This window comes from Mercenaria mercenaria, chromosome 18 (genome assembly GCF_021730395.1).
Source record: "Mercenaria mercenaria strain notata chromosome 18, MADL_Memer_1, whole genome shotgun sequence".
Taxonomy (NCBI): Eukaryota; Metazoa; Mollusca; class Bivalvia; order Venerida; family Veneridae; genus Mercenaria; species Mercenaria mercenaria.
In genome coordinates, this window is record NC_069378.1 from 48,625,910 (window position 1) to 48,640,751 (window position 14,842).

General features: G+C 36.7%; 1 long non-coding RNA gene across 1 annotated transcript; it reads left to right on the forward strand.

Annotated features, from left to right (window-relative positions):
- Nucleotides 1-1,541: 1,541 nt before the first annotated feature.
- On the forward strand, nt 1,542-5,955 carry LOC123545495 (uncharacterized). The gene is made up of 5 exons (XR_008368442.1): nt 1,542-1,979; nt 2,428-2,489; nt 3,194-3,306; nt 4,317-4,415; nt 5,460-5,955. It is a non-coding gene; the product is annotated as an uncharacterized LOC123545495 (long non-coding RNA).
- The last annotated feature ends 8,887 nt before the right edge of the window (nt 5,956-14,842 follow it).

The following is a 14,842-nucleotide window of genomic DNA, read 5'->3' on the forward strand; positions in this document are numbered from 1 at the left end:
CAAATTTATAGTCTCTGAAGTTGCCAGGACCAGCAAAATGAACCAATCAGAACCCTGCATTAATCCAGGGAGACAGGCAGGAATTTACAATTCCTGGAAGCAAAGCAGCCATATTGCCAGGACAATGTCATAAAAATCAGATTTTCAGCTACAGTTATGGCTATAAAGCAAAATTAACATGATAAAAAGGTCAATTACAACATATTCCTGAAATACAGACACTACTTATAATAATTTGTTACTCTTATGAAAGGTTATTAGCAATTGAAAATTCCTAGTGGGCAGGAATTTGAATTTCACCGCCTGGAAAACTTGAAGGTCAAACAGGTGAATGATATTTCTCAAAATTACAGAAAAACAGACAATATAAAAGTTAAATTTACATATTCCTAAGACAGAATAAAACTTATTCATCCTTTACATACAATAAGTAGTCACTTATAAGCTGTCTCTGACTTAAGATTAGGATTTAAATGCAGAAATCAAGGGAGACAAATCCGTAAGAACAGTAATAACTGCCAGGATCAGATTGGAGATATTCAATTGAGAATTTCAACAAAAAGGTAATATTTTATGTCTGTGTACTGTATCCTATAGTTATACTTGTCCTATAAATGTCCATTTAGCAAAATATACACAGTCATTTTCCTATAATAAGTGTTTTTACTGATGTAAACAGTACAGTCTCGGGTGGGAACTCCTGGCAGAGGTAAGGGTGTTTTCAATGATTATTTCTAATAAATTCTAAATGTAAGTAGTGTTCCAGTAGTATTAGTATTGTAGATAATGAATTTGTCCTAGTTAAATTGTTAGTGATTTCCATTCTAAATGTTTCTCTGTAAAGAAAGATGGGGGTTGTCTGAAGCATTTATAAAAGTCCGAAAACCCTATTCCCTTACACTCTCCCCCACTTAAAAGAAATTTAAACATAATTTAAATTTTATCTATTTGTCACCAGTGTTATTGTTACTCTGAACTTTGCTGTTTCAGGATCCTGAGTGGTACTGAACTAATCTTTTTTAGGTAGATGGAATTACCAAGCTTTGTTGAAATGAGCATAGATGCCAGGTCTCTGTCCTGATTCTTAGTAATGAAATTGATAAGAACTTTATAGTTAAGGAAGCGACGTTTCGCTGCTTCAGTTGGTTGATGTACAGGAGCTGATCCAGGGAGAAGAAGGAAATTGTATGTGTCATAGATCAAATCAGAACTTGTTGTCGGCATACCATCAGCTGCTTCATCCAGTTTCATTATAGCCGCCACAAAGTTCAAGCGTCTTGTTTGAGAGTCCTTCGATTTCCAGTCCACTGGTGGCCATCTGAGAGTGGCTTTAGTAGTTGAATTGGTAAGTTTTACAGGATTTGTGACTTTCGACCAGTCCCTTGGTGTTGGACAAGTTAGTGGCATAGCTCCCCATTTCAGTTGTTCAACTGCCTGTACTGCTAGTTTCGAAACTTTACTAATACTTCCAATTTCAAACTCAGTCATACACAAGTGTTTAGCAAGAGCCTGGCTTGGTTTGTAGTATTCGGCACCAAGAATTCTTGTAGCATGCTTTAAATATAGTTCCGGATCACTACCATTTATGTCAGCCATCTTAGTGGGAGACTGATTAAGGAAAGCTATGAATAAATCACCATCATGTGTAAATAGACATCTTTGTTCACTTTTACTAAGATAGACAATATCTTCAGGTGGTTGAATCATTTCAGGTTTTGTTGGAGAGTACTGGTTGACTGAATCAATAGCCGACTGAGACGGACTGACGAAAGGTGAAGAAGGCGGCAACATTCCAGATGTAGGTCTAGCAGGTGACAGTTGAGTAGCTGTATAAGCAGGATATGGAGAAAGCATTGAATAATGGCTTGATGGACTTGACAGAATAGTTGCACAGTTAGATTTGTAGATGGGCTTGGTACATGGAATAGTATCTTGTATAGGTGTTCCAATAGCTTGGAGCCATCCTGACTCCCACTGTGGTAAGGAATTTGTTGCATCCTTCAGACTAGGAATGATGGTTCTCACAGCAAGCATTGCCTGAGTTGCTGATGGACTATCCATAGGTGCAGGTTTCACATGTCTTACATAATCATAGGGTTGAAGAGACAAATAAAACCCATTTCCTTCGGAGAAAAAGTTATCTGGCAACCTATGCTGACACTTGGGTGTTTGGTACTTATATGTTTCTTTAGGTCATTTATGCGACCAAGAGTAACTTGTTTTGGTCTACAGTAAACACAGATCACAGAGAGATGTTTGTGCTCTGCTGCAGCATGGTTTTTCAACATCTTTTTGGAGCTGCTGTAGTTGCCACATGTCCAACACTGATGAGCCATATCTGTAAATATTGTTTAATAAGATTGTCATATATACTCTAAATTGTTTATCGATAAACTACAGTTTGATAATGAATATGTCTTCTTTCAGCTAAGCGTCATCATTAGAAGATAATATGGAAACAACTGGCGATGCTGTCAAATACCTCAAAGGTACTGTTTAAGTCAAACTGCACAAGTGAATAGCTTAGCATTTTAGATTTCTGCTATATGATTCCAGCATAAACCTTGAGCAAGTTTCCAATAGCACAAATTGGCTGGCCAGACCTATTTTGCTATATACCCACAGACTCTTGAACACAGTACTGTGATACACATCAACATGTACAGCAATTTCAATATAACTTCCTTAGACCTGTCAGTTACATATTGATAAAATGAAGTCATACTAAGGAAATGTAATGTATTACTTAATGTCTGCATTATTTAAAACATTGTAATATATCCACTAGTTATATATGTATCAATTGATAAATATTTGTGTCTGGTGCTCCAAATTCATAACTTCAAACTAAACTGTTTAACTATTTGTCAATTATAACAGCACAGTACATGTTTATTTAATTTTCCTGGATTTTCACTCTTATCCAACTGGGCAAGGTATTTCCATAATACTTCTGCAATTTGTCTACATGAAATACCTTTCCTTTTGATTTAGCTGACTGTTTTATTACATATGTTGTATCATCAATCTTCTGTATGATAAGACAGGGACCTTTCCATTTAGGACTAAGCTTTGAACATACGCCAATCTTACGAGTAGGGTTGTACAGCCATACTACGTCCTTTTCCTTAAATGTACGTTTATGAGACCTTTGGTCATAATACTTTTTCCTATATATTGCATTCTTTTTCAGGGTTTTCCTAGCTACCTGATGTGCTAAGACGAGGTTGTTCTGTAGTTGCTGAACATAGTTGTCGACTGTTAGGGGATCCTGATTTTCGGGTAACCCTATCACTGCTGTCATGGGTAAGTTAATTTCTCTACCTAAAGTCAACATGTTTGGGCTTTTCCCAGTACTTGAATGGGTAGAAGCGCGATAGGCCATCATTACTTGAGGCAAATATTTGTCCCACTGTTTTTGATTTTTACCACAGTACATGGAGATCATATCGGAAATGCATCGCATCATTCTTTCACTTACACCATTGCTTTGCGGTCTCGCAATTGAGGTTTTAATTTTGCTTATTTGAAGAACCTCGCATACTTGTTTGAAAAGAGAACTGTTGAAGTTTGTTCCACAGTCGGAAAGTAAAGTCATTGGTGTACCAAATCTCACAACAAAATTGTTCACAAAGGCTTCAGCAACTGTTTTTGCTTCTTGATCGGGGATAGGCACTGCTTCACACCATTTTGTAAAACAGTCATTAATAACAAGAACATAACGATTTCCATTTTCTGAGAGTGGCAAAGGACCCAAAATGTCTATTGAAACCAGTTCCATGGGTTCTCCTACAGGATTCTGACCAAGGGGGCTCGGATAGCTTTATTTTGTTTCCGAGATGAACACAAGTCACAATGCTTGATATAGTTTTTTATGGTTTCATTCATTCCTGGCCAGTAAAAGGTTTGTCTTATCCGGCTTAACATTTTCTCAGAACTAAGGTGTGCTGCTGAAGGAATGTCATGGAAATAGTGCATGACATCATTCTGAAGGGATTTAGGAACAATAAGTTGCAAGGTTACATTGTCATTTTCTATCCATTTTCTAAATAGCATACCATTTTTACACTCCAGTCTATCGTACATTGACCAAAGTTTTTTCATGATGGACGAATTGGCAGATATGTTTTTCCAAGTCAGTGTATTTCCATCCTCCTTTGCAGCGAGAATAGTACTTATGTCTTCATCTGCTAATTGTTGCATACGGATTTCTGATGGGGACCAACCGTCAATCAGAAACTGTCTATTTGCTGGATTGTTTATCATTCCTCTGGTAACAACTCTTACCTGACCATGATTTTCCTCTGGCTTTTCAGATTCTAAGTTTGAGAGTTCAGTAGTGACAGTGGAAGCTGACATCTCATGATCAGAAGACTGGGTTGAGGAGAATACAATGTCATCAGAAGGCAGTTCAGGTATAAAAGCAATACTGTTTTCACAACCAGTACTGGTATCACTCGCAGGTGTGTCACTGACTGTGTGATTGTTAAGTTCCTGCTTGCCACAGACACGACATAAGGGTCTGCTAACAAAATCTGCATTCATGTGTTGTGATCCAGGACGGTGCTTAATTTCTATGTCATATGTCTCTACAAGTTGCAGCCATCTTGCAACCTGACCAGAAGGGTTTTTCAACTTTTTGAGCCAACTAACTGCAGAGTTATCTGTTCTTAGAATTACTTTTTGCCCTAGTAAGTAATGGTGAAAATGTTTTAGAGCAACAATAACTGCCAATAATTCTTTGCGCATGGTGCAGTAATTTAATTCATGCTTATTCATTGTCTTGCTATAATAACCTAACACACGCTCATTTCCTTGTTGCATTTGTGATAAAACTGCACCAGAAGCATAGTCTGAACTGTCAGTATCTAGTATCATTGTCTCACCAGAAATGGGATAAGCTAGTATTGGTGCTGATATCAGACAAGTCTTCAGACTTTGAAATGACTCTTCAGCTTCATTTGTCCATTTAAACTTGTTACTTTTCTGTGTTAGCCTATACAGTGGCTTGGCAATTTGACCAAAGTCTTTGACAAACTTAGAGTAGTATGATGCTAACCCGAGGAAGCTTTTAACAGCTTTCCTTGATGCAGGCCTTGGCCATTGTTTAATAGTGGAAATCTTAGTGGGGTCGGTCTGAATTCCTTTTTCACTGACAATATGTCCTAAAAATGCACATGACTTTTGGAAAAACAGGCATTTTGAAGGTTTTAATTTTTAGTTTGCCTCACTTAATCTCTGAAAGATGTGCTCAAGCCTGTCCAATTGTTCTTCAAATGTTTTGCTCGGACAGATGATATCATCCATGAACAGACAAAGTTCTTGATACTGCAGACCATTAAAAACATCTGCCATTAGGCGGGAAAATTCTGCAGGTGCGGCTGATAAGCCCATTGGTAGTTTAGTGTATTGGAAAAGTCCAAGACTTGTAGAAAATGCCGTTTTTTCTCTATCTTCAGGAGCTATACTCATTTGATGAAATCCCATGTTCAAGTCCATGGTAGAGAACCAGCTGTTGTTTGCCAAACTGTCTAGACATTGACCAATGTCTGGAAGAGGGAACGCATCACGTTTACAGAGCACATTGACGGCCCTAAAATCAACACATAGTCTGTAATCTCCTGATTTTTTACGTACTAACACCGTGTTGCTACTCCAGGGTGAAATGGATGGCTCAATTATACCATGATCTAGAAGTTTCTGGACCTCTTCTCTCTCAGCGTCACGTTGAGCTAAGGGGACCCTACGCATAGGTTGTTTGACAGGTTTAGCCCCTTGTGTATCAATGTGATGTTGTACGCGATCAGTGAACCCAAGATCTGTTGAAGATTTGGCAAATATTGACTGATATTTTATCAACAAAGCTTTGAAAGCAGTCTTTTGTTCGTCATTCAGATTCTCGGAACTTCTTTTAAAACAGTCAACTAAATGTACAGGAAGATCTGTGCCTTCTGCACTAGAAATGTTTCTACAAAAATTAACATTGTTATTGGAGATTTCTAACGGAGAACAAGTGTCATTAACATCAACAAAAGAACAGGAACCGATAATTGTCTCAGGCTTCAAAACTACAGGAGATTCGCCAAAGTTAACAATATTTACGGTATTAATATCTTTGGTGTCAAACACTCCTTGGACAGCAGTGAAATGTCTGTCAAAAGTTTCTGGAATACATTCAACTCAAATGTTTTGAGAAGTTAATTCCTTGTTTCTTATGTCTATTTTTACCCATGCGCTTGTATTTGGAGCTATCGTGTACTTTTCTGACATAGTTATTCTACAGACTCGATTTAGACCCTTTCCTTGATGTAAGTATACCATACCAGTTTTCAGAACGAGACGGAAATTTTCATAGTCAATATTTCTTGCATGTTCACACAGGAAGTCCTGACCTAAAATACAGTCAGTATCAATGTCACATACTAACATAGGAATTTCAAATGTAAGATCATTGTCAAATTTAACTAAGAATGATGATTTCCCTATAACTTTCAAGTGTTTCCCATTTACATCAGCGATATTATGGCTTACAGTTTCAAGCGGGGTCTTATTTTCCAAGATGTTGTATTGATAGTGAGATAGAATTGACAGAGTGGACCCATTGTCTATTAAGCATTCCATTTCTGAATTTTGTAAAGAAATACATGCAAAGAAGCTATTGTCTGATTTTCTATTGTCCGTTACACTGTTTTTATCCACGCAGTGGGCCTGCTGGTGTTGTTCAGGCCTTGAAGCCTCCATCATCCCTCGGCCTACTGGGCTGATGGTTTCCAGTTTTCCTGCGCAGTTGAAGGATTGCCTTGAAGTAGAGGGCAGTTACGACGTATGTGTGAAGTTGAATTGCAGTTGTAGCAGCGCCTTGCTGAACTCTGTCTGGAACCTAGATTTCCTTCCTTTGCTGGCTGAGATTTCGTGGTTCCTGTCTGCGATTTTTCTAGTCGATCTATTCTGTCTAGGATTTGGGTAAGAGTAGATTTGACATCCTCCTCGTATGAATTTTTGTCCTCCTGAACTACTCTTACTCTCCGTTTGTCAGCATTCTGACCAAAAATTCCCTCATAGGTTTCAATTATCTCTGTAACTTGGGCGACTGAATGACAATTTTCAGCGATACATTTGTACTTAAGATCTTGTCCAAGATTCCTATGAATGGTATGTAATGTCATTGATTCTTTGGCAGTCATGTCCATGTTTGGATATGCCTTTCTAACAATCTGTGAAATTACATCCACAAACTGTGAAGCACTTTCTCCAGGCTGTCTTGTTCTCGATTCTAACATGGAAAGCCATTTTGACCTCTGATTGCTGCAGCCGAACCGCTGTTCTAACCTGATAACTAGTATATCATATCTTTCACGTACTTGTTCAGACAAACTAGCATAGAATTCTAGGGCTTTCCCTCTAAGGGACCCAGCAAGAATCAAAGCTTTTTCTCTTTCAGTCCATTGACCTAGTCTACTGCAAACCTCAAACTGGGTAATGTAAGGTTCCCAGTCTTCTTGACCACTGTATAAGTCTGGCTTTAAAGCTGTATAGGTGGGGATTCTGCCTGGTACAGGACTATTTCTAGGCCTGGGTGGAGTGCGAATTTGATTTTGATAATTTTGTATCGGTATTCCATAATAATTAACTCTGCGCCTCGGTGAGGGGCTGTCATCCTTGTTGTTTATTACTGGAGCTGGTGAAGATCTACTAATGTCACCACCTGCTTCCTCTTCAGTTTCATTATTATTGTTCCTTTGAATGTTAAATTCAACTTCACTGTCTGATTCCATTTTATTTATGTAACTTAAGTTTTTTGTTTTTTTTTCTTAAAAAAATGTCTACATTTACAGTTAAAAAATGACTATTTGTATTTTTGTGTCCTTTTTGGTAGTTTAAATCTTTGGGTTAATCAGAAATGTCAACAAAGTTCCAGGGTTCTTTTATTCCAGTTTTCTGACACCATTTGTGAGCTTTTGGTCTACAGCTCCTTTATAATATAAGCATGAAATAACAGGAGTAATAACACTTTATTAACATGAGCACCAGACAGTACTTAAATATGTTCAAGTTATTTAATATTAATTGTCACCTGTTTTCACGACCTTTGTTCAATGATGACCAAATAGGAGAATGCTGGATCACTGGCTGTCACAAATTTATAGTCTCTGAAGTTGCCAGGACCAGCAAAATGAACCAATCAGAACCCTGCATTAATCCAGGGAGACAGGCAGGAATTTACAATTCCTGGAAGCAAAGCAGCCATATTGCCAGGACAATGTCATAAAAATCAGATTTTCAGCTACAGTTATGGCTATAAAGCAAAATTAACATGATAAAAAGGTCAATTACAACATATTCCTGAAATACAGACACTACTTATAATAATTTGTTACTCTTATGAAAGGTTATTAGCAACTGAAAATTCCTAGTGGGCAGGAATTTGAATTTTACCGCCTGGAAAACTTGAAGGTCAAACAGGTGAATGATATTTCTCAAAATTACAGAAAAACAGACAATATAAAAGTTAAATTTACATATTCCTAAGACAGAATAAAACTTATTCATCCTTTACATACAATAAGTAGTCACTTATAAGCTGTCTCTGACTTAAGATTAGGATTTAAATGCAGAAATCAAGGGAGACAAATCCGTAAGAACAGTAATAACTGCCAGGATCAGATTGGAGATATTCAATTGAGAATTTCAACAAAAAGGTAATATTTTATGTCTGTATACTGTATCCTATAGTTATACTTGTCCTATAAATGTCCATTTAGCAAAATATACACAGTCATTTTCCTATAATAAGTGTTTTTACTGATGTAAACAGTACAGTCTCGGGTCGGAATTCCTGGCAGAGGTAAGGGTGTTTTCAATGATTATTTCTAATAAATTCCAAATGTAAGTAGTGTTCCAGTAGTATCAGTATTGTAGATAATGAATTTGTCCTAGTTAAATTGTTAGTGATTTCCATTCTAAATGTTTCTCTGTAAAGAAAGATGGGGGTTGTCTGAAGCATTTATAAAAGTCCGAAAACCCTATTCCCTTACAATATATTATATTTTTAATACAATACAATATGATACAAACATGTACACAGGATTAATCATCGCGAGCGGAATAAATTGGATCCGTCACACAATAAACCAATTTTGATTAGCGAAAAAAGAAAATATAGGAGTTCTACCAGACAATTAGGGATATCTTTATGTTTTCCAATTTTCTATAATGGCCGTTACATGAATATTTCCCCTCATTTTCATTTCCTGATGATATTAAATACGACCAAAGCAAATAAACAGAATATTCTTATTTCCTATTTTCTTCGATGCAATTTAGCTTAAATATAAATAAGAACAGAAGTGCACTTCTTGTTATAATCTGGAATGTGTTTAGTGTAAAATAATCTGTTGCTTTTTATTTGACATAATAGGTCATTCATCAAATAAAATGAATTTCTGTCAAGCCATATGTTAAAGTCCTTTTCAAAAAAAAATGGGCTATTAAATTCTCGTAAATATTTTGTATATTAAAAACAAAAACTGTTTTGTTTTATTTGTTGGTCAATTAAAGTTATTTAAAACTGTCTATATGACATCATCTCTAGAAATTTATGTTTCAGATATTGCATACATTTTAATGTATTTCAAATGAAAACAATGCTTAGTATTTCTATTTTCGAACACTTAGCTGTAGTACAACTTGAATGATAGGGAGAAACAGCGCCGCGTTTATGATAAAAGTTTCCCAAATTTTACAAGTTTTAGGAATTGACCATACTTGTAGGTTATTAATTTTGTATGTGGATATATGCACGAGTTCTGCAGCGGTAAAATTCTGCGACTTTAGGAGCGCAATATTATCCGCGAAAGAACGAGTGCATATATTTACATACAAAGTTGATAACCTTTTTATTACATACCCACTATCAAATAATTAATTTATGTCTAAATTATCGTTCTGTAACGAAAGACAAATAAAATACGAAAAGAATTTCTTCGAAAATGTAATAAACAAATCAAACTGACGCGCATTAATATTTTCCGCGAAAATGACGTCAATATATTGTCGCAACGTGCGCGCGGACACCATGGACGTCACGCGATTCTTTCCATTACAACGTTAAGAAACCTTTCCACGTCCAATATGAAAGCGTTCCACGTCAATATAGGAAATTATTGCACGATCGCGGTCCATTGAAACTCTATGGAAAATAATTTTAGGTATGTAATAAATAATTATATTCATTACTTCTCTGATTGTAAATGTATCTTTAGTATTCCATAGTAATCTTCTCTTCTTGTTTCTTATATTAATTAGATATAATGCCATCATAGTAAAAGCAAACATCTGGCGACACAAACGCAATATAAATGCAGATAACCCGCTTCTCACCCTTGACAACTTGAACTTTTAACAAAAGAAATGCATCTATCGTATAATACTCTGCCCGAGCAAAAGGAAGTATACATAGGTTAATTAATTGCTTCGGAAGGCAATGATAACCGAGGCATCGATTGATTTGTCATTATAGGCTATTTGATGAAGTTGTGCGCTTCATATCTGGAGATTTTGTCTAATGGTATGTGTTGTTGCAAGAATTCTTGTTCTGACGTTATTTATGAATATAAAGGAAACCACGTCACACATATATCTAGAACACAATTCAGTTTTACTTTATTATGTCTTGTTTCTATTCAAAATAGTTAAATTGATATAACATTGCTCTTAAATTTATTTATTTACATTTTGTGGATATGTTCAAGCAGTCATTTGAGTTTTTTCAAATTGTAGTACAAGTTTCACAGTAGAAGTTTCAAGACTGTTCCTAAAATGCAGTTTTTGTGTGATTTTTTTCACCTTTGAGTAAGGTCGCATATCGTATTTTAATAGTTACTGTAGCAAGCAACCGCATACGCCCCTAACGAGACTTGAAATTATGTGACAGCATATAACACAAAGTAGGCAGGTATTACATTCAACTGTGTAAGTCTGAAACAAATGTCTTACCTGAAATAACTATGCGGTCATTAAGTTATCAATTATACAGCATAACATCAAAATCAGTGATGGAGTGACCGGTATTTCTTGAGGAAAAAAACTGCCTAAATTTAGGATAGTAAATTCTTAATACAAAACACTGTTTGGAAATAGCCCGCACCTTTGACAAATAAAAGAAAACATAAAGTACAAAACTAATGTGGTCATCTGACACAACCAACGAAGGCTTGTTTTGCAGAAAGAGATTTTCTTCGTAATAAACATACATGTCTAAACAGGCCTTTTGCTTGTTTTATTAGCGCTTGGAAAAATAAGTTAATGTAAACAACTGTTAACTTTATAGAATTATTAAAATGATTACGTTCTACTGGGGGAACCGACGAAATGTGATTTCCAGAAAGGGTTACTATCACTTTCAGATATTTAGCAGAGAACGTTTTTTGACAAGACGATAATCATTTTGTTAATATCAATAACCGAATTCAGTGTTACAAGTAGTTGCAGTAAAAGCATATTTGAGCCGTGCCATGAGAAGACCAACATAGTGGGTTTGCGACAAGCATGGATCCAGAACAGCCTGCGCATCCGCGCAGTCTGGTCAGGATCCATGCTGTTCGCTTTTAAAACCTACTGCAATTAGAGAAACCATTAGCGAACAGCATGGATCCTGACCAGACTGCGCGGATGCGCAGGCTGGTCTGGATCCATGCTGGTCGCAAACCCACTATGTTGGTTTTCTCATGGCGCGGCTCATTTCTTTAAGTATTTTGTATTGCCTAAATAATTCTAACAAAAGTGCCGTAGTTTACTTTGAAACTAACGTCCAAATGTTCTGTGATAAATTCTGGACGATATTTTGTTTATCTGATATACATGTATATCGTTTTGTTAAACTTTGTCGGATAATGATTATCGTTTTGTCAATTTTCGTTATTGGACACAAATCGTTTGCCAATCCTTGTCTATCGAACATTGTCATTAACCAATTTTGATTATCGGACATATCCTTTTTATATCGTTTATGGGACATATATCGTTTACCAATCTTTTTTCATCAGATGTATTTCTTTTGCCAATCTTTGTTTGTCCAGTGAATGTCGTTTTGCCAATCTTTGTTTATCGGGCAGCCGTTTAACCAATCAGTATCAAGTCGAACCTATGTTGACAATATCGGCTGTCCATATATAATAAAGCATAAACAGAAGGCATTTATTATCATATACAGTGTAAACATTCGTTTCATAATTGATTTGCTTCCTATTTTATAAGACTTTTCATTTATGTCCGACCTCTCTGTCGATATAACGATCTCGTATTAACATTGAAGAGATATTGTCATGGTCACTGTAGTTGTTTTAAAACAGGAAATAAAGATTTTACGACGACGAAGACTTAGCAGAGTATCAATGCCTTTGATTCGAAAAATATGTAATAAACGGGTGATGTCTGAAAAGGCATTCAGTATACAAAAATACTTACCAGCATGGAAATTGATAGTCATAACCTTAAAGCTGGAAGTGAGTTAGAACCAGATACAGTCTGATAGAAAACAGCGACTTACTGAGAACGTTAACCAATTCAATCACCGATATTGATGTGATATTTTCTATCTGTTCTGTATAACCTAATTTAATTAGTAGGAGGACAAATATGTTTGCCAATTTTCCATCATGACAAGAAAGTAAATGTTTATGTTCCATCTTTGCTAAATGTATTTTAGGAATTTTTTTTCGCGCTTTGCTCGTCCAAATCGTAGCAACAGATTTAACTGTGCGTCGTTTTTATTTCCAACACAAACTGCCATGTTATATACTAGTATGTTAGATATTCTATAAAAAAAACTGCTTATATTTCTACTGCTTAATGCTTAGAAAAAAAAATCTTACTTTCAAAGAATTGGGGAACTTATCACAACATATGTTTTAAAATGCAGAGGACCTTTGTACTTGTGTGCATGTCTTTAATAAAATGGAACTATTAGATCGTTTTCTGAAACAGTTTTCATTTATGTGTTCATGGTGTTTTCGAGTACATGCCTATTTGAACCAGTATACATACCTCTTTAATCTAAGTAGCTTATTTGAGAACTTGCCTGATGGGACCTATTTGCTACTTTGAGCATACATGTAGATCTGTTTTAACTTATCGGCTACTTTGATTACATGTATTTAACATCAGCGTGAAGTTGGCAGTACAGCAGTAGCACCAGTAGGAGCAGTTAACTGCTGCTACTGCCAGCAGTTACAGCAGTTAACTGCTCCTACTGCCAGCAGTTACAGCAGTTAACTGCTGCTACTGCCAGCAGTTACAACAGTTAACTGTTCATACTGCCAGCAGTTACAGCAGTTTATTGCGTATCGCAGTTAACTTCCAGCAGTGACAGCAATTCATCGTGTGTACTAACACGAGTTAACTGCTACCACTGCCAGCAGTTACAACAGTTAATAAAGCTGTATTACCAGTTAGGTGATGGGAATGGCATAATACAGATGTGTAATAGGCCGTCAAACCTACCCTTCACACATACATTTGTCCGTATCATATACTGAACTTAATCTATTTCTATCTTCAAACTTGTAAACGAAGTCACGTGCGCGTTCAGTTGTTCTTATTAAATTTAATGTTATGCAACGTCCAAGGATATTCATTTTTTTTTTTGTTACAAAATTACTCAATGGTCATTTCTTTTACGGACATTGCCAAAGACTTGTTGTGTTCTGTTGCTAAGTGTTATGTGCAATGATTTTACATCTGTGCTTTTTCCACGATAATGAGGCGGGAAAAGTGCCGAGTCGGGATTCGAACACTCCTCAGCCCGTTACAGATGTTATCGCCAGCAGGTAAATGATGTTTCTACGACATGCTTTATCGTTTCTTTTTGTATGTCACTGCCAGCAGTTACATATTGTCACTTACTACAGTTTCAGCTGTTTTCTATATGATATTGACAGCTGTTAAAATATACGAATTTTTGAGTTTTCTATATTTCCTATAAACATTACATTATATAATGATAGAAGTTAAATGACGATATCTGGTATCAGTGTCAGATAGATGTTACTGCCAATAGTTAAAAGATGTTTCTGCGATTACTTTCATCAGTTTCATGTATATGTTACTACAGGTAGTTAAATGATGTTTTTAAGAGCAGGATATGCAACCCCCAGCAATAAAACAGTATTACTAAGAGCAGTTTCGTCATTTTTCTTACTATTTTACTGTCAGCAGTTAAATAGCTTATAAGAACGTTTACCAGTCCCCTATATATGTAACTGCCAGCATTTAAATGAAAGTGATTTACCAGGTTCCTGTTAGTGCTAGCAGTAAAATGGTTTATGGCAGCAATTAACAAGGTTCTTGTTACAGCCAACGAGAGAAATAAACAAGATTCGTATATATTTCTGGTGTGTTTACTGCTGAAAGAAAGCCACTCCAACCAAACTCCGCCCCTACTTCTTAAAAGCAAGAGTTTTCCAGGCAGACACCGCCCGACCTCGGCTCGGGTTCCTCCCAAACAAGTGTTTTCCCGGAATGGCGGCCCCCGTGCCTGGTGGGGGACAACCCTCTCTACAACGGCCACCCGGTCCGATCCGCTAATAAAGGTCTGGGGCGGAGCTGGGGGCGTCCAAACTAGAAAAATTGAAAAATTCCGAAAATGGCCTGAAACCAACTTTGAGACGCGCTCGCGAGTAAACAAGAGTTTTCCCGGAATAGCCACTATGCTGGCCCCCCATAGACCGCCACCCCCTACAACGGCCACCCGGTCTCAACCCTAGATAAAGGTCCCGTAGGGACCTCCTATTAACTGCTGGAACGATTTTAGGCCACCCCCGACCCACCCCCGCCTCACACCTCG